The sequence below is a fragment of the Nicotiana tabacum genome, chromosome 24 (genome assembly GCF_000715075.1).
Source record: "Nicotiana tabacum cultivar K326 chromosome 24, ASM71507v2, whole genome shotgun sequence".
NCBI classification, from domain to species: Eukaryota; Viridiplantae; Streptophyta; class Magnoliopsida; order Solanales; family Solanaceae; genus Nicotiana; species Nicotiana tabacum.
Window position 1 is genome coordinate 99852762 of NC_134103.1, and position 21855 is coordinate 99874616.

The window sequence follows — 21855 nt, forward strand, 5'->3', positions numbered from 1 at the left end:
GAAGAAATGGTGGCATTTCTCTGATGGACGAAAAATGAATCTACTCAAAGCGGTCAATCTCCCCGTGAGCCTTTGGACTTCTTTTATGCTTGACAGTTGATCCAGAATGTCTTCGATGGCCTTGATCTTATCGGGGTTTACCTCGATCCCCCTTTGTGATACCAGAAATATTAGGAACTTACCGGAGCTGACCCCGAACGCGCATTTCTCGGGGTTAAGCTTCATGTTATGCTTCCTTAGGATGTCAAAAGTTTCTTGTAAATGCTTAAGGTGATCACCTACATTCAATGACTTAACGAGCATATCGTCTATAAAAACTTCCATAGTTTTCCCTATTTGTTTTTCAAACATCTTGTTTACTAAACGCTGATAAGTGGCTCCGCCGTTTTTCAACCCAAAGGGCATCACATTATAACAATATGTTACAAAATTTGTAATAAACAAAGTCTTTTCCTGATCCTCCGGGTTCATCTTAATTTGATTGTACCCGGAATAAGCATCGAGGAAACTCATTAGCTCGTTCCTGGTCATAGTATCAATCATTTGACCAATGTTTGGCAGTTGGAATGAGTCTTTCAGGAACGCCTTATTCAAGTCTTTATAATCTACACACATGCAAAAATTATGGTTCTTCTTAGGAACTACTACTACATTAGCTAGCCAGTCTAGATACTTTACCTCTTGGATCGAACCGAATTTGAGTAAGGGAGTTACCTCTTCTTTGACAAATTTGTTCCTGGCCTCCGCAATAGGGCGTTTCTTTTATCTTACCGGAGGGATGTTGGGATCCAAACTTTACTTGTGTACGGCCAACTCCGTTGGGATACCTGTCATGTTTTCATGCGACCAAGAAAAACAATCAGCATTAAATTTAAGAAATTTAATAAAGCCAAACCTGAGCTCGGGGTGCAGTCCGATCCCCAAGTGGAATTTCCTTTCTAAGAACACTTCAAACAATGCAACTTGCTCGATCTATTCCGCTGTGAATTTTGTTGCATTTGTCTCTTTTGGTACATGCAAATACCTTAGCACCTGATAAGATTCACGCCTCTTCCAAAGGGCTAACTTCATTCGATTCGGGAGCGGGCGCCGATTCCTATATTTGATATGCCGCGTGTTCCTTCCCTTTGCTACTGGAGATCGAAATCGCATTCATCTCCCTTGCCACCGGTTGGTCGCCCCTTACCTGTTTAATTCCTTCGGGCGTTGGAAATTTCAGCAGCTGATGATATGTTGACGGTACAACTCTCATCTCGTGCAACCATGGTCTTCCCAGAATAATATTATATCCTATGTCACCATCTCTTCAGCGTTCGTGGGCAGTAAAATCTCTCCTCGGATTGTCACACTCGCGAGGTTGAATCCGACAAGGAGTTTTGTGGCCGGAATGATGTTTCCGACTCCAATACTCTCCATTGTATGATATTGGCCGAACTTCCTGGATCCACTATAACACGTTTGATTTTAAAGTCTAGCACATTTAAAGAAATTACGAATGTGTCATTGTGCGGTAGCAACAATCCATCTGCATCTTCCTCCGTGAAAGTGATGTCATCTTCAGCAACTTCCCGGAGTCTCTTATTATGGGTTATCGATACTTTTGTCTCTCTTGCGACTGAGAAGGTGACCCCGTTAATTTCATTCCCCCCAAAGATCATGTTGATTGTCTGGCGCAGAGGATCTTCTCCTGCTTTCGAGGGTTGCGTGTTATCCCGATTGCGACCGTAGTTGTTCTTGGCCTGGTCACTTAAGAATTCTCTGAGATAGTGTCGCCACTTCTTCCTAGAGATGTCGGCAGTCCCCAGTCCAGTGGCCATTCGTCCCATGGTATTCACACCATAAATTGGGATCCTTTTGGCTGGGATTAGTTCTCGTAGGTTTTGGGAACCGTGCTTCTTTGATGTTTCTCATGGCTGACACCAACGCTACTACACTGACATTGAAATTGTATTCTGACAGTCTGGGTAGGAAGGATCCCACGTACCTGACGCTTCTTTTTTCTGCAATGATCTATTGTTCTGACTGCAATCAGTCCTTCTATCGGTGGCGATCCTGTCCGTTGACCGAAAGCCTCTACAACGGCCTTCGACCCGTTCATAGGGAAACAATCAACCCCTCGAAGACAGTCTGTTCGTGTCAAAAATCATCTTTTGATTTTTTTCTGTTCGTCTCTCGTCCTTTTGCCAATGACGGGAAGCCAACCTGATCATCTTCGATCCTTATCTTTGACTTGTACCAGTCGTGAACAACCGCCCAAGTTGTTGCTTGAAATTCAAGCAAGATTTCCTTTAGTTTTCGGAAAGCGTCTGAACTTCTCGGATTCTTACCCTTGGTGAATGCTTCCGCTGCCCATTCATCCGGAACAACCGGGTAAAACATTCTATCATTTTGGAACCGGGTAATGAACTCTTGCAGCAACTCGGATTCTCCTTGTGCAATTCTGAATATGTTAGCCTTTTGGGCCTGCACTTTTCTGGCCCCGACGTGAGCCTTAATAAAAGAATCTGCGAGCATCTCAAAGGAATCTATGGAATGCTCGGGTAACAACAAATAGCACGTCCGGGCTCCCCTCATGAAAGGTCTCTCCAAATGTTTTCAGCAAAACAGTTTCAATCTCGTAAGGAGCTAAATCATTCCCATTCACCTCCGTCGTATAGGTGGTAATATGATTCTGGGGGTCTGAAGTTCCATCATACTTTAGCACATCAGGCATTTTAAACCGCTTCGGGATTAATTCTGGTGTGACGTTTGGTTTGTACGGCAACTGAGTATACTTTTTTGAGTACGGATCTTTCAGCACTGGTGGTGCACCCGAGATTTGATCCATGTGGGCATTCACTTCCCTCATAAACCGTAAGAGTTCATTCTTGAAGGGATCATTTTTGTTGTTGGGGACAGATCTACTCCCCCCCAGCCCCATCGGAGCCAACTTCTCCCCTCGGGGTGTTGTTGTCGATCCTCTGTGTTGTTTGATTCACAGGAGTGCCGGGAGGAACCGAATCTCGTCTATTCGCGTTATTTGAAGCCCCCAACAGTGCCTGCTTCAACTCCGTCATAACCTTATCATGTCACGTATGGTGGCCTAGAATGATTGCATGTTGTTCTTGTAGTACCCTTACCGCGTCAACGACATGTTCCTTCTCATCATCATCGGGAGTTGTCTCCCGAACATGTCGAGGATATTGCCTGTCATGCACCGACGTGGCGCCATTCCCCTCGTTGTGGGTGTCACTGATTGAGTCCTCGAAATGAGGTTGATCCCCTCGAACCTCAGGATTGTGTGTGTTGTTAACACCATGATCTGTCATTTCTTATGATTTTTGCTAAGATAAATAGCCAAAACATGTTAGTAAAAAAGGCATGGATCAACTTAATTATACAACTATCTAGGCCCCACGGTAGGCACCAAACTGTTTGCCCGTAAAATGGTACAATTAAATTTATACGTGGTTTCTAGGCAAGTGAATTAATTTGATCCTGAAATAATAAAATAATTAAAGAGATGCACAATACTTAGCCTTGAAATGAAGATAATTCGGGAGCAGAGCTTCCGGGCACAACAATGATGAAACCAAGGAACAAGAAAGTAAAATTGTGTAAATCTTTTTAGTGATTATAGCGTAAGTTTTCCAGGAAAATCGTGTCCTTTACAATGATAATAGAGCTTACTATTTATAGTTGCACCTAGGGAACAAGGTCCTAGGATCATGCTTTTCTTTAATGTCAATTATGAGGGCCATTGAAGAAGGTATAACAGTGAGCATAAATTCTCTATAACGGGCAACACACTAAATACTATGGAATAATCTCCATTAAATGCTACCGGGCGGAGGGTATTTATTGTATCTTTTTGAGCATTATTCTTTCCGGTGAAAGGCGAGACAATCGCCTTCGATTTTAGCTATCTCCCGTCTTAGGTTCCATGTGTTCCTCTTTTTGGACGGCCACATAGCATAGCATATTTTATCCTATATAACAAGGTAAAGGTAATGTGTTCATACACACTTGTCTTTCCCAGATCTTACTTGTAGGATTATACTTAATATATTATTGTTGTTGATCGGAATTCCTCCATCCCTCTAATTCAAGTCTTAAAAAAAAAATACTGCTTAGTAAGAAACACCCACAATGAAATTACACAGTAAAAGTTGTCAATATACACTGCAATCGTACACAACTGTCACGACCCAATTTCACCTATAGGTCGTGATGGCGCCCAACACTACAGCTAGGCAAGCCCAGTTAATAAATTAAGCATATATTGACAAAATTTAAAACCAAAAAAAATAATAAAGCCCAAATTCTATCAATGTGTGTGCCAAGACCTGGTGTCACACGTGTATGAGCATCTAGTAGATTATACAAAACCTCAATACTGTCTAAAATAAAATAGACAGAATAAAAAGATACAAGGAGAGACACTAGTAGCTGCAGAACGGCTCAGAAAGACAGCTCACCACTATGCCCCTGGATAGCGTGGGTGTAAGACGACAGGTCCCCTACTAGAACTTACCTCAGGTCCTGCACAAAAAGTACAACAAGTGTAGTATGAGTACGTAAACAACGTGTACCCAGTAAGTATCAAGCCTAATCTCAAAGTGGTAGAGACGAGATGACCGACTTTGACACTCATTATGGGTCAATAATAATAATGGAAATACGACTAAAATATTTAAATCAGCATGATTCACAGAATTTACAATAAATCATTTAACCAGCGAAAATAATCAAATTCCTTCAATTGTAACAATTCTCAATATATTAATTAAATATTATTTACAGGAATAACAATTAATTCCTTAACAAGCAGGCATAATAATTCATTAAATTCCAAGGATTCTCAATTTTATCAATTAGCTTCGCAAGCTGAAATAAGCTATTAAGGTATCATGTGATTATTATTATTAAGCACGATTTCTGCCAAGGACGTACGGCCCGATCCAGAGTGTCGTGTACACTGCTGAGGGACGTGCGGCACGATCCATAGATGCATCTATCCTGCCGAGGCGTTCGGCCCGCTCCACAAGAAAGGAGGACATTTTCTTATGTACCTCCGGAAGGAGAGTATATTTATCATAAGATAAATTCGGGAGGAAGAAAAATTTCTCTTAACAATTAATTAATTTAAATAGAAAATCAAGTATATGAGATTTTCATCCTTTAATATTTTTATCTAACAATTCACAATATATGTATATATCAAATAATATTAATTAAATAAAGAATACAATTTATACAAGTAATTCCTGCTTTGAGTTCTAAACTACCCGAACTTTAGAATTAATAGTAGCTACGCACGGACTCTCGTCACCTCGTGCGTACGTAGCTCCCACAATTAGCAACAATTATTTAATTTTAATTATCTATGAGGTAATTTCCCCCTCACAAGATTAGACAAGAGACTTACCTCGTCTTGCTCCAATTTAATCCACTATAAGGCCTTTTCCACGATTATCAAATTCTGTCTAGCTCGAATCTAGCCAAAATAATTCGATACAATCACTAAAAATTATAGGAATCAATTCTATAAGAAAATACTACATTTTAATAAAAATCCCGAAATTAATTAAAAATTCGTCAGTGAGGCCCACGTTTCGGAATCCGGGGAAAGTTATGAAATCCGATAACCCATTCAATTACGAGTCCAACCATACCAGTTTCACTCAAATTCGACTCCGAATCGATACCGAAATCTCGAAAATTCGTTTCTATGAGATTTCTAAAATTTTCCAAATTTCAATCTCAAAACACTAATTAAATGGTGAAAACAATGATATATTTGTATATATAGACCAAATCCGAGTTGGAATCACTTACCCCAAATGTCTTTCCTTGAAAATCTGTCAAAATTCGCCTCTGCTCAAGCTCAAGTTTGTCAAAAATGGCAAATGGGTCGAATGCCTCTGTTTTTATAACTTACAGACATGCCCAGTCCGATCAGGGAGCTCGATCAGGAGAGCTCGATCAGGGGAGCTCGATCTCGGGAGCTCGATCTTAGGAGCTCGATCTCGTGAACTCGATCTTGGGCCTCGATCTTGGGCCAGAATTTCCAGCAAAAGAGAAAACAAGTTGCAGCAGTTGTTTAAGTCCAATTTTTGATTCGTTAACCATCCGAAACTCACCCGAGGCCCTCAGGACCTCAACCAAATATACCGACAAGTCCTAAAACATCATACGAACTTATTCGTACCTCTAAATCACATCAAACAATGCTAAAACCACGAATCATACCCCAATTCAAGCTTAATGAAACTAAGAATTTTCAACTTCTACATTTGATGCCGGAACCTATCAAATCAAGTCCGATTGATCTCAAATTTTGCACACAAGTCATAAATGACATAACAGAGCTGTGAAAATTTTCAGAACTGGATTCCGACCCCGATATCAAAAAGTCAACTCCTCGGTTAAACTTCCAAACTTAAATTCTTGTTTTTAGCCATTTCAAGCCTAATTTAACTACAGACTTCCAAATAAAATTTCCAACACGCTTTTAAGTTCAAAATTACCATACGGAGCTGTTGGAATCATCAAAATTCTATTCCGGGGTTGTTTTCACATAATTAGACATCCCGTCACTATTTGAACTTAAACATTTTAATTTTTCAACAAAATTCCATATATCGGGCTAGGGACCTCGGAATTTGATTCCGGGCATATGCCCAAGTCCCAAATCACGATACGGACCTACCGGATCTGTAAAAACACTGATCCAAGTTCGTTTTCTCAAAATATTGACCAAAGTCAACTCAATTGAGTTTTAAAGCTCTAATCCACATTTTAATCCATTTTTCACATAAACATTTCCAGAAAATTTTATGGACTGCGCACTCAAGTCGAGGAATGATAAATATTACTTTTCGAGGTCTTAGAACATATAATTAATTATTAAATTTAAAGATGATATTTTGGATCATCACATTCTCCACCTCTTAAACAAACGTTCGTCCTCGAACGGGTTTAGAATTATACCTGAAGTGCTGAATAAGTGTGGATATCTGCTCCGCATGTTTTGTTCGACCTCCCAAGTCGCTTCTTCGACTGGTTGGCCCCTCCACTGGACTTTAACTGGATAAATCCTCTTGGACCTCAACTGGCAAACATGTTTATCAATAATGGCAATTGGCTCCTCTTCATAACCCAAGCTATTGTCTAGCTGAATTGTGCTGAAGTCTAACACATGTTATAGGTCAACATGATATTTCCGGAGCATAGATACATAGAAAATCGGATGAACTCCCGATAGGATGGGAGGCAATGCAAGCTCATAAGCAACCTCCCCAACTCGTCTCAACACCTCAAATGGGCCTATAAACCTTGGGCTCAACTTGCCCTTCTTCCCGAATCTCATAATTCCCTTCATCGGCAAAACCTTCAAGACAACTATTTCATCTACCATAAATGATATATCACGAGCTTTCTGATCCGCGTAACTCTTCTGTCTGGACTGTGCTGGACGAAGTCAGTCCTGAATCAACTTTACCTTTTCCAAGGCATCTCTTACCAAATCAGTACCATATAACTTAGCCTCACTGGGCTCAAACCATCCTATAGGTGAACTGCATCGACGGACATATAAAGCCTCAAATGGAGCCATCTCGATGCTGGATTGGTAACTGTTATTATAAGCAAACTCGGCCAAAGGCAGGAAACGATCCCACTGACCTCCAAAGTCAATCACACATGCCCTGAGCATATCCTCCAAAATTTGAAATGTCCGCTCTGACTGCCCGTCAGTCTGCGGATGAAAGGCTGTGCTGAGCTCTACACGGGTCCCCAACTCACTCTGTACTGCTCTCTAGAAATGTGAAGTAAACTGAGGGCCTCTATCTTATATGATGGAAATTGGCACACCGTGCAACCGAACTATCTCCTGAATATAAATCTGGGCCAACCTCTCTGAAGTATACGTAGTCACAACAGGAATAAAATGTGCCGACTTGGTCAACCTATCAACAATCACCCAAACTGCATCAAACTTCCTCAAGGTCCGCGGCAACCTAACTACAAAGTCCATAGTAATTCGTTCCCATTTCCACTCTAGTATAGTCATCTGCTGAAGTAGGCCACCTGGCCTCTGGTGCACATATTTAACTTGCTGGTAATTTAGACACCTAGATACATACTCAACTATGTCATTTTTCATTCGTTGCCACCAATAATGCTGCCTCAAGTCACGATACTTCTTAGTAGCACCTGGATGAATAGAATACCGAGAACTGTGTGCCTCATCTTGGATATGTTTCCTCAGTCCATCCACATTAGAAACAAATAGACGACCCTGGAGTCGCAGAACACCATTCGCACCAATAGTAACTTCCTTGGCACCACCTCATAGTACCGTTTCAAGAAGAACCATCAAGTGTGGGTCATCATACTAGCGAGCCTTGATCTGCTCAAATAGTGAAGATTGGGCCACAACACATGCAAGAACTCGGCTGGGCTCTGAAATATCCAGCCTCACTAGTCTGTTAGCCAAGGACTGAATATCCGAGGCTAATGGCCTTTCCTCTGCTGAAATGAAAGCCAAACTACCCATACTCTCGGCCTTTCTGCTCAAGGCATGTGCAACCATATTTTCTTTGCCCGGATGATACAAGATAGTAATATCATAATCTTTTAGTAACTCCAGCCATCTGCGCTGCCTCAAATTTAGGTCTCTCTACTTGAACAAATGCTGCAAACTGCGATGATCAGTGTAAACTTCACAAAACACCCCATAAAGATAATGCCTCCAAATTTTAAGAGCGTGAACAATCGCAGCTAACTCCAAATCATGTACCAGATAATTCTTCTCGTGGGGATTCAGCTGAAGTGAAGCATAAGCAATAACTCGCCCTTCCTGCATCAATACACAACCCAAGCCAATGCGTGAAGCATCGCAATACACTGTATATATTCCTGAACCAGAAGGTAACACTAACACGGGTGTTGTAGTCAATATTGTCTTGAGTTTCTGAAAGCTTGACTCACAATCATCGGACCATCGGAACTAAACACCCTTCTGGATTAATTTGGTCAAAGGTGCTGCAATATATGAAAAACCTTCCACGAATCGACGAAAATAACCTGATAAACCCAGAAAACTCCTGATCTCAGTCGCCGAAGTGGAACGATGCCAATTCTGAATCGCCTCAATATTTTTGGGATCAACTTTTATACCTTCACACGATACAATATGTCCCAAAAATACTAAAACTCTAGCCAAAATACACATTTAGAGAACTTAGCATATAGCTTTTGTTCCCGCAATGTATGAAGCACTACTCTCATATGCTGCTCAAGTTCCTCCTTACTGCGTGAGTAGATCAATATGTCATCAATGAAGACAATGACAAACGAATCAATATATGGCCTGAATACCCTGTTCATCAGATCCATAAATGCTGCCAGGGCATTAGTTAAACCGAAGGACATCACCAGAAACTCATAATGACCATATCTTGTCCGGAAAGCAGTCTTCGGAACATCCGAATCTCGAATCTTCAACTGATGGTACCCCGACCTCAAGTCGATCTTAGAGAATACCCTAGAACCCTGCAACTGGTCAAATAGATCATCAATACGCGGCAACGGGTACTTGTTCTTAATAGTGACTTTGTTCAATTGGCGATAATCAATACACATCTGCATTGTTCCATCCTTCTTTTTCACAAATAATACCGGTGCACCCCAAGGCGACACACTCGGTCTGACGAACCCTTTGGCTAGTAACTCTTCAAGCTGTTCTTTCAACTTTTTCAATTCTTTTGGAGCCATGCGATACGGTGGAATAGATATAGGCTGAGTATCTGGAGCCAAGTCAATACAGAAATCAATATCACGATCAGGTGGCATACCTGAAAGATTTGAAGGAAATACATCGGAGAACTCTCGAACTACATGCACTACATCAATAGCCGGATTCTCTGCAGTAGTATCCCGAACATAGGCTAGATAAGCCAAACAACCCTTCTCAACCATGTGTTGAGCCTTTATAAAAGAAATAACTCGATTAAATGAACTAACATGCAAACCCTTCCACTCCAGCTTAGGCAATGCTGGAATAGCCAAGGTAACAGTCTTGGCATGACAATCTAGAATAGCATGATATGGAGATAACCAGTCCATGCCAAGAATAATTTCATAATCGGTCATCTCAAGCAATAGGAGATCTTCTCAAGTTTCATAACCACTGAATGTAATAATACAGGACCGGTAGATCCGGTTCACAACAACAGAATCGCCCACAAGAATGGACACATAAACATGAGTACTCAAGGACTCGCGAGAAACACCCAGGAATGGAGAAAATAGAGATGACACATATGAATACGTAGATCCTGGATCAAATAATACTGAGGCATCTTTGCCCCAAACAGAAATAATACTTGTAATCAAGGCATCTGAGGCCTCTGCATTTGGTCTAGCCGAAAAAGCATAGAACTGAGCTGGAGCGCCAACTGGCTGGCCTCCGCCTGGCTGACCTCCACCTCTAGGACGGCCCTTACCCACCTGTCCTCCACCTCTTGGTGGTCGGACTACTGGTGGAGCAACTGGTCCGGTAAGCATAGGCCGTTGACCCTGTTGTACTGGTCTACCCCGAAGCCTGGGGAAAACCTACGCATGTGACTAGGATCCCCGCACTCGTAACAACTCTTCGGTGCCCTGGGATGCTGACTACCCATTGGGAGGACCCCGAATAGCTGGTGGGCGGTAGGAACTCTCTGGTATAGCATTGAGATAAGGTCGCACTGGAGCACCTCGAGGAGGTGGTGGTGCTGGATATGGGGGTCTACTGGACTGCCCCCTCACGAACCAACCTCTGCCCCCAGACGAAGCACCTCTGAACTCCCCAGAGTACCTGAACCGCTTATCTCTCATAATCTACTCTCGGCTCCGCTGACGCACACCCTCAATCCTCCAGGCTATCTCCACAACTCGCTCATAAGAAGTACCCATCTCAACATCTCGAGCCATAGTGGCTTGAATACCAGTATGTAAACCGGCTACAAATCTCTGCACTCTCTCCGGCTCAGTAGGGAGTATCATAAGTGCATGGCGAAATAATTCAAAAAACCTCGCCTCATAATCAGTCACTGACATCTGACCCTGCTGGAGCTGCTCAAACTGAAAGCGACTCCTCTCTTGGAGGGTAGAATATACTTGTCCAGGAAGATACTGGTGAACCTGTCCCAAGTCATGGGAGGAGAATCTGTTGGTCTACCAAGAGCATAAGACTACCACCATCTACAGGCTCTGCCCTCTAGCTGAAAAGTAGCGAAATCAATGCCATGGGATTCCAATATCCTCATGTTGTGCAGTCTGTCCCTGCAATGATGAATGAAGTCCTGTGGATCCTCATGTCGCTCACCCCCAAAGACAGAAGGATGTAGTCTAGTCCATCTGTCAAATAGTTTCTGAGGATCGGCGGCTACAGCTGGCCTGGGCTCAGGTGTAGCTGCTGCCACTGGCTGGGCTCCACCCACGGGTAGTGCACCCTGGGTCTGATATATAGCAACTGCCTGTCCATGAGCCTGCGCGGTAAGGGTTTGTGCTCCCCCGCCCGCCTGAGATATGGCTGGGTCAGCCGAAAATAAACCGGCATGAGTCATATTATCCATGAACCGCAGCATACGACCCATGACATCCTAAAATCTTGGTGCAGATGTGAAATCCACCGGAGCTGGCTCTGCCACACGCACCTCACCCTGTTCCTCAATAATGGGATTCTCTGCTGGACCCACTGGCGGCATAACTGGAACAGTCTTGGGATGTCCTCGCCCTCTACCACGGGCTGGAGCTCTCCCTCGGCCTCTGCCTCGACCTCTAGCAACTAGGGGAGTAGCTCTTCCCTGGTCTGGACCTTATTAGAGCGCGTTCTCACCATCTGTGAGAGAATAAGAAAAGGACATTTAGAACTACATCAATTGCACGATGGAATATGAAGAAAGGTAATTTCCTAACACCCTATAACCTCTCGAAGATAAGTACAGACGTCTCTGTACCGATCCCCAAGACTCTATTAGGCCTGCTCATAACTTGTGAGACCTACGTGAACCTAGTGCTTTGATACCAGGTTGTCACGACCCAATTTCACCTATAGGTCATGATGGCGCCCAACACTACAGCTAGACAAGCCCAGTTAATAAATTAAGCATATATTGACAAAATTTAAAACCAAAAAAAATAATAAATCTCAAATTCTACCAATGTGTGTGCCAAGACCTGGTGTCACAAGTGTATGAGCATCTAGTAGATTATACAAAACCTCAATACTGTCTGAAATAAAATAGACAGAATAAAAAGATGCAAGGAGAGACACTAGTAGCTGTAGAACGGCTCAGAAAGGCAGCTCAGCACTATGCCCCTGGATAGCGTGGGTGTAAGACGATAGGTCCCCCACTAGAACTTGCCTCAGGTCCAGCACAAAAAGTACAACAAGTGTAGTATGAGTACGTAAACAACGTATACCCAGTAAGTATCAAGCCTAATCTCAAAGTGGTAGAGACGAGATGGCCGACTTTGACACTCACTATGGGTCAATAATAATAATAGAAATACGACTAAAATATTTAAATCAGCATGATTTACAGAATTTACAATAAATCATTTAACCAGCGAAAATAATCAAATTCCTTCAATCGCAACAATTCTCAATATATTAATTAAATATCATTTACAGGAATAACAATTAATTCCTTAACAATCAGGCATAATAATTCATTAAATTCCAAGGATTTTCAATTTTATCAATTAGCTTCGCAAGATGAAATAAGCTATTAAGGTATCGTGTGATTATTATTATTAAGTACGATTTCTGCCGAGGACGTACGACCCAATCCAGAGTGTCGTGTACACTGCTGAGGGACGTGCGGCGCGATCCATAGATGCATCTATCCTGCCGAGGTGTTCGGCCCGCTCCACAAGAAAGGAGGACATTTTCTTATGTACCTCCGGAAGGAGAGTATATTTATCATAAGATAAATTCGGGAGGAAGAATAATTTCTCTTAACAATTAATTAATTTAAACAGAAAATCAAGTATATGATATTTTCATCATTTAATATTTTTATCTAACAATTCACAATATATGTATATATCAAATAATATTAATTAAACAAAGAATACAATTTACACAAGTAATTCCTGCTTTGAGTTCTAAAGTACCCGAACTTTAGAATTAATAGTAGCTACGCACGGACTCTCGTCACCTCGTGCGTACGTAGCCCCCACAATTAACAACAATTATTTAATTTTAATCATCTATGAGGTAATTTTCCCCTCACAAGATTAGACAAGAGACTTACCTCGTCTTGCTCCAATTTAATCCACTATAAGGCTTTTTCCACGATTATCCAACTCTGTCTGGCTCGAATCTAGCCAAAATAATTTGATACAATCACTAAAAATTATAGGAATCAATTCTATAAGAAAATACTAAATTTTTAATAAAAATCCCGAAATTAATTAAAAATTCGTCAGTGGGGCCCACATTTCGGAATCCGGCAAAAATTATGAAATCCGATAACCCATTCAATTACGAGTCCAACCATACCAGTTTCACTCAAATCCGACTCAGTATCGATACCGAAATCTCAAAAATTCATTTCTATGAGATTTCTAAAATTTTCTAAATTTCAATCTCAAAACATTAATTAAATGGTGAAAACAATGATATATTTGTATATATAGACCAAATCCGAGTTAGAATCACTTACCCCAAATGTCTTTCCTTGAAAATTTGTCAAAATTCGTCTCTGCTCAAGCTCAAGTTTGTCAAAAATGGCAAATGGGTCGAATGCCTCTGTTTTTATAACTTACATACCTGCCCAATTCGATCAGGGAGCTCGATTAGGGAGCTCGATCAGGGGAGCTTGATCTCGGGAGCTCGATCTCGGGACCTCGATCTTGAGCTCGATCACAGCCCAGAATTTCCAGCAAAAGAGAAAACAAATTGCAGCAGCTGTTTAAGTCCAATTTTTGATCCGTTATCCATCCGAAATCACCCGAGGCCCTCAAGACCTCAACCAAATATACCAACAAGTCCTAAAATATCATACGAACTTAGTCGTACCTCTAAATCACATCAAACAACGCTAAAACCACGAATCATACACCAATTCAAGCTTAAAGAAACTAAGAATTTTTAACTTCTACATTCGATGCCGGAACCTATCAAATCAAGTCCGATTGACCTCAAATTTTGCACACAAGTCATAAATGATATAACAGAGCTATAAAAATTTTCAGAACTGGTTTCCGACCCCGATATTAAAAAGTCAACTCCTCGGTCAAACTTCCAAACTTAAATTCTTGTTTTTAGCCATTTAAAGCCTAATTTAACTACGGACTTCCAAATAAAATTTCAAACATGCACCTAAATCCAAAATCACCATACAGAGCTGTTGGATCATCAAAATTTAATTCCGGGGTTGCTTTCACATAATTAGACATCCGATCACTATTTGAACTTAAACATTTTAATGTTTCATCAAAATTCCATATCTCGGGCTAGGAACCTCGGAATTTGATTCCTGACATACGCCCAAGTCCCAAATTACGATACGGACCTACCAAAACTGTCAAAATACTGATTCGAGTCTGTTTGCTCAAAATGTTGACCAAAGTCAACTCAATTGAGTTTTAAAGCTCTAATCTACATTTTAATCCATTTTTCACATAAATATTTTCCAGAAAATTTTACGGACTATACACGCAAGTCAAAAAATGATAAATAGTACTTTTAGAGGTCTTAGAATACATAATTAATTATTAAATTTAAAGATGATATTTTGGGTTATCACAAGAAAAAGAAACATGAAAAATTGTGAAGGGTGGTTTGTGTAGGGATATGGTAGGTAATGTCTGCCATTAAGGATTATTCAGAGATGGATAGATTTATTCATCCTTGGTCTCGTGTTCGACCTTTGAAAATAGAATTGTTTTTTATTAGAGATCATTTTCCTCTTTAAGGGGCCTTACGCAATACAAATGCGGATTAATCGGTGCCCCAATATATACAATGGCGTAGCTACACTACTTCAAGAGTGGTCAAGCAAACACCTTTCGCCGGAAAATTATACTATTTATATAGGCCGACTATCATTATATATATATATATATATATATATATATATATATATATATATATATATATATATATATATATAGAACATGCTTGGCACAATTGATTGAGGTAACCTAGCGGCTCATGGTGTTCAAAGTTAGATATTGTTCATAGGTTCAAATCCTTGTCTAAACATTAATTATTGTGTAAAATAAAGAATATTTTACATGCTATAGCTAAATATTACACCCTATTTATTATAAATCAAAATACTTTAAAAATATTGTTATTCTTATCCATGCGGTTATGCACTATTTGAATAGGAATCCGTTTTCTGAAAGATCCTGACTTTCATACTTTGTTGGGTCTCCGAGATCCTTCGGCTTATGTTGAAGGGATATCTATCTAATCCGATCGATTACGTAAAGCCCGAGGTAGCAATGGAATCGGGGAAAGTATACAGAAAAGACAGTTCTTTTCTATTATATTAGTATTTTCTATTATATTAGATATATTAGAATATTATATTAGATTAGTATTAGTTAGTGATCCCGACTTAGTGAGTCTGATGAATTGTTGGCACCAGTCCTACATTTTGTCTTGTACCATTAAGGCGTGAAATATGCCAGATATCTTTGTCTCTTTTTCTCCTCCACGATTTCATACGCTTTCTCTCTCTCTCAATAAGATTCTCAAATCCCTGATCAAGCTCACGAATTTCTCTCCACGAATACAACCCCAATTTTGTTCCTAAAAAGTGCTCCCATACAAATAGGTAAAGGTTTTGGGTATTTATTTCTTAGTTCACTGTCAATCTTTTATTTCTCATTACTAGTAATTCTATTCAGCCATTTTTTGGGTTTTGCGAAGAAAGTTTAATTTTAGGCTTTAATGGCTAATTTAAGCACTCTGAATAGGGTTATACGAGGTATACCCACTGTTGCCCTCAATTTTGATGGACCATCTTTTAATTTGCGCATCACTCAAGAGAAGATGTATTTGAAGGCTTTGTTTATGCCATGGAAGCGTAGAGGCGAACCAAACTACGCAATGACCCCATGAAACAAGTTAACGGTGCAAAATCTACAAAAAGAGTGATTGTTGTTGAAGTTTCTAAAGTTTCGGTACACAACACAAATGTAGAAAAGAGAAGAAATATTAGCGATGTTGTTTTCTGAAAATTCTCTAAAATAAACAACTAATCTTAAAAATAGTTTTTTAATTAAAATTTATTTCTTAAATAGATTTTATAACTTAAAAATCAATCTCTACAAAATTTCTTTAACAAAAAGCTATCTACATATTACAAACCCTTCCGACTCTTTCTTTCCTTTGGTTTTATGCTTACTTGAAATATGTATCTATTGTTGCCTTATTCTATGTTAGTTTTATTTTATAAATTGTTGTTCCATTATATATGTTTTTATGATTTAGCTAAATGTCATATAGTTTGAAGTAAAATTCTCGGTGCACCCATTTATCCCATAAAAATAATTTATTGACTTTTATGATACTTAAGAACCCCACACCTTTTTGGCTATATATATATATATATATATATATATATATATATATATATATATATATATATATATATAGACACTAAATGGTAATAAAAAAAGGTAGGTGGTGTCAAATAAGTAAAACTCCCCTGGAGTTACAAGATGTGCAACTTTCGATAGAGACTGATGAATAGGAAGTACTAGTAATTTACACCAATGACAAGCCACAGGTGTTTGGACCCTCTAAATAATTATTGTACTTTGGTCTTTGTGGAAAAGAACAGTATCTTACCATCATAGGTTTAGTATATTCAATTTCTTTTGGCATTTATCAAATTTCTAATGAAAACGATAGGAATAAAGTAATTTTATGGAGGTTTCTTTTTCACTTTTTTCTTTTTGTGGGGGAGGTATGTGAATACGTAGAAGCATGATTCTTTACTCTATTATATTATTATTTCCTCCGCTCTAATTTATATAAACTATACTAGATTGGCTGTAGTTTGCTCTTTCTATGTTTTTAGGAAAGAGTTACTTCTGTACTTGAGTAATGATCACAAATTTATTACTATAACAGCAATTCGAGTCGTATTTTTCGGTATCAACTCATAGTATTTTTTTCTTTTGCTTTCGAGGATGTGATGCAATGCAATGATAAATTGCTTATCCTTAATTAAAGATTTCAAATTCAAACTTTTGAGAAAGAAAATATCGTCAAATAAAAAATATTTTTTCTCTTACAACATACTCGGTACTAATCCAAATTATCACAATACCTATATATCGGAATAAGGTTGCCAATATGCATAGAGATCATTATCATGTTGCCCAAAACATAAAAAATAAAGAGTGGGAATCGGAGGTTTCATTTTTTAAGCTTTTGTTTATTTTATCATCAAACCAACTGCTAAAATTTATTAAGAGAGTATTGAAACTTTTTGAAAGAAAATTAAGAGTATAACCTGTTTCCCCTTTTTTCAGACTTTACAGTCACTTAGAGGGCGTTTGAACATGAATTGTAAAATTCCAAAATAGAGTGAAAAATGTTTTTTAATCGAAAATAATATTTGAAATTTAGAGTTGTATTTGGACATGAATATAATTTTGGGTTGTTTTTGAAGTTTTGTAAGTGATTTGAGTGAAAATTTTGAAAAATATTTTTTTGCGGTTTTTCAAATTTTCGAAAATTTCCAAAATGTATTTTCAAGTGAAAATTGAAAATTTTATGAACAAACGATGATTTCGAACAAAATATTTTTTTTTTGAAAAAGCAGGAAAAATTTCTTATGTCCAAACGTGCTCTTAGTTAGTACATTATAATTTATTTACCATTTATGTGCTTTTTTTTTAGAAAAACAATGACTTCTTTTATTCCAATTCCCATTGAAAAGTTTCTATAACCCTAAGTACAATAAGAAAAAGTGGACTCTCCACTTCAATTTATCAAAATTTATTTGATATTTTCCCGGAAAAGTTGAGTTCAAAGAAGCATATAGTCAAACGGCAATGATTAGTATCGCAGCTAATAGAAAGAAGATCATTGCGTATAATTAAAACTTAAAAACATGCTTAATCAGCTTCTAAAATCGTTGTTAAAATTAATGCGGTCCCTCTGAAACTTCTTCATTCTCCACGTAAACGCTACCATTTGCTTATCTTGTCATCATTGAAATAAAAGAAGAAAAATTAAAAGTATAGCTAGAAATTATGAGTTGTATTAGTCGAAATTCAAGTGGAATATGGGATTGAAGAGAGGTTAAACAAAATGGTAGGAAGATAATTAACGACTAATAACTCCATAACGGTACGAGGATTTTTTATTTATTAATAATTATGGTGCTTATATCAGCTTGTGTTATGATTAGTGGTGGAAAACAGACGGGTCGGATCGCATACGGGCGGGTAAAAAATGGGTAATAAAAAATGAATAAATTATCCGACCAGACCCATATTTAATACGAATAAAAAACGGGTTAACTGATAGATAATATGGATATCCATATTATCTATGGCTTCTTGAATATGATCGCTTTTTAGAGAATTTCTAGTCTCCTAAACTTGAAAACCCCTATTTGAGTCTTTGCAATGTAAAAATTAAACTCATTGGCTATCTATTAGCTAGCGTTTGGCCATAGATTCCCAAATTTATTCTGAAAAATCTGATTTGGGTGAAGTTTGGTTTGGAAAAACATAAAACATGACTTATACCCACAAGTTCTAAAAACTATCACAAATACCCAACAATACCATTATCAATAACATTCATTATATTATCGCAAACCATAGTCCTGAACGTAAATAAATTTGATACAAAATTATCATTTTTATAATGAACTACATGATACACTATCAGATGACCGAGAAGACGAAGCAACATCGTTACAAAATAATAAATGGTGGTCTCTTTTATAAAATATAAAAGTTTGGGGTAATTTTTAAAAAATATAATAGTGATATTGGGATTTGGCATTTGAAATTTGGGATTTGGCCAAAATGTAGGCAAAATCTATGCCAGACATGTGTTTGCCAAATAAAACCCAAGTTTATTTTAGCAAAATTTATGGCCAAACGAGTCCTTTGTTATCTATTTTTTAAATGGATATTATCCATATTTGACTCATTTTTAAAAAAGTTTACAATTCAACTCATTTTTAGTGAATAATATGAAAGAATAATTATTTTTTATCCATTTTGCCACCACTATCACACCCAAATTCCCTAGGTCGAGAAATAAGAGCACGAGGAAAAGGCCAAATTAAGTGAATTCTCGAAACGAGTAGAATATTAATTAACTTGTGCCTTTGTAGCTTAAGAATACAAAGATTCATAACATTACCAAAAATCATAAATCCCATGGAAGAGTAAAGAGTTTGCATATAAATATGATTCATAAAAATATCCCATTAGACACTCGAAAGTGGAGTAAATATGATGAACAAAATATCAAAAAACAAAACAAAATTGCAATTGAACAATAAATTTCATTTGATTCTTGAAACGAAAATACGACAATCAAATAGAAAAATATAATACAAAGATTTCTTGGGTGATACAAGAGTGAATCATCTTTAATTACAGAGAGAGAGAGAAAGAGAGCCAGAGAGAAAATAAAGTAGAACATTTTCTCCTTTTTTTTCACTGGCTTAATATTTCTGATTGTTTCATTTAACCACTGGACATCACCACCTCTGCCACTGATTCATCTGAAGACTGAAAATTGAAAAAACATGTATCAATCTCTCACGACCACACGATTAAGAAATTAAAAGATCACCAGTAAATAATATTAAAATGTATTGAATTTTTTATTTTAATCCTTCTTGTTTGAATTTTTTAATTTAAATTATTGACTATTAAATTAAAGGATGCTAATTATAAAAAAAATGAATGACCGACAATATAATTAAAAATGTAGTCAGGTTGGCAATGAAATGAGTACAAATCATAAAAGATAGAACTCAAATTCCGTTAAGAAAAAGAATAAATAAATTTTTGTAGGCTATTCGGACACAGCGTTTAAACCAAATCAAGTAAATTAATTGCAACTATCTTTGTTTGCTCTCAATGTTAAAATATTAGAAGATTTCTTTGATCAGTTTCAACTTTGATGGATAAAAAATAGGAAAAATGACATTGTCAAAAATATACATATATATAATCTGTAGGTTATATACAAGATTTAAACAAACTTTATATACTTTTTTGACTACCAAATAAAAATAATTAAACCACTAAAAAATAAGAGATATTTTATGAGATAATCGAGGTGTCACAAATTAACTCAAACAAAATAATTCTTTTTGTAATTTACCGTTATATTTCAGCTCGTTGAGAGGGGCTTCTCCAAAAGCCAGCACCATAAAACTTGTCCCACATTTCCTTCTCCAATTCCAGCGCATCCTTATCAGATTCTAGGTTTCCGCCGCCGACCACCGCAATGGGGCTAGAAATAGGATAACTATGAATTAGCTCAATTTCATCACAGCTGCAGTGTCCTTTCGACGGCAAAAGTCCTTTTTTCGTTAACCGATTTCTACGGTTTTTCCTCAAAGCCTTACGACAAAGTCCAGCTGGTACCTTATATACAGCCAAAATCAACAAATTCACAATCCCACAAGGACAACAACAAGCCACCGCCGCACATTCCGCCGTCGCACCGCCGGCAACCTCCGCAAACCGAGCCTTTCGGACACCGCCGCCGCGTGATGACGAGGAATCTTGGCTAGATAAAAGAGGTTGTCTTTTATCTAGGGATAATGATGGTGGTGAACGTATAGTAATTGGTCTCGTCATATCATGCACTAAAATTGAAGAAGACAAAGAAGAGATTTTAATTTTCTCAATTTTTTGTACAACGTTTTGAGTTGTAACAAATTGAGATGATTTCAAAAGGCAGAGGTTTCGGAGGGGGAAAGAAGTTTTTTTTGGATCTAAGGGAAATATGCCCCCTCTCCGAAATGGTCGGAGATTGTTTTTGACTAAAGAGATAGGAATATAATGATTTTGTTTTTTGGAGATTGGTGAATTTTGGGTTATAAAAAGGTTTATTGGTGCTTATCTGTTTTGATATTTGTTTTTTCTTTGGTTTTGATTGATCCAAGAAAATATACTAATGGTTTAGGGTAAATGCTGAAAATGGTGTTTGAGGTGTGATAATATAGTGGAACGGAGAAAAAGAAGGTTTGTCCTATAGGGGTCCGGGGAAGTAGGGATGAGTTTTAAAGAAGATATTAAGGGGTACTTTTGGCTTAAATTTAAGGGGGATAATTTTTTTTAACGAATAGACGACTAATAATTAAATCTGTTTTAAAAATATTTTTTTGAGAATTTATTAGAAACAATCTTTTAATATCAAAAGAGATAGAGGTAAAGTTTGCGTTTATCATATACTCTTCCGACTTCACTATCGAGACTTGACTAACGAGATCACATTAAATATGTTATTTTCGAGTAATAAGTAGGAAGTATAATTGAAAAATATGAAGGCCCTTAAATTGCGAGTGTGAGTTTGAGGTTAGGGGAACACGGATACGTGAGGAAGTTAAATAGGAGTGACAGAGGTAGGACAAGATAAGGGTATATTTTGAGATTATACAATAGGGGACATAAGATCGTGAACTAAAATTTGGATTTTGGCATTCTTTTTGGGTTGTTGTTGGTATATTTAGGATTTTGGCTAACTTTGTATTAGTGCCCTCCCGCTCTCCTCTTTCTCCCTCTCTCAAAAATTTGAGGGTTAGACGTAAATCAAGGAGGGAAAATAGTTATTCGCGCACAGTATTTAGATCAAATCAAGTAATGCAA

At 38.0% G+C, this 21855-nt stretch overlaps 1 long non-coding RNA gene across 1 annotated transcript; it reads right to left on the reverse strand.

Moving 5' to 3' along the window:
* Nucleotides 1-19518: 19518 nt before the first annotated feature.
* LOC107822463 (uncharacterized) lies at nt 19519-21561 on the reverse strand. The gene is made up of 2 exons (XR_012706572.1): nt 20363-21561; nt 19519-19761 (listed from the first exon to the last, which is right to left on the reverse strand). It is a non-coding gene; the product is annotated as an uncharacterized LOC107822463 (long non-coding RNA).
* Nucleotides 21562-21855: the final 294 nt, after the last annotated feature.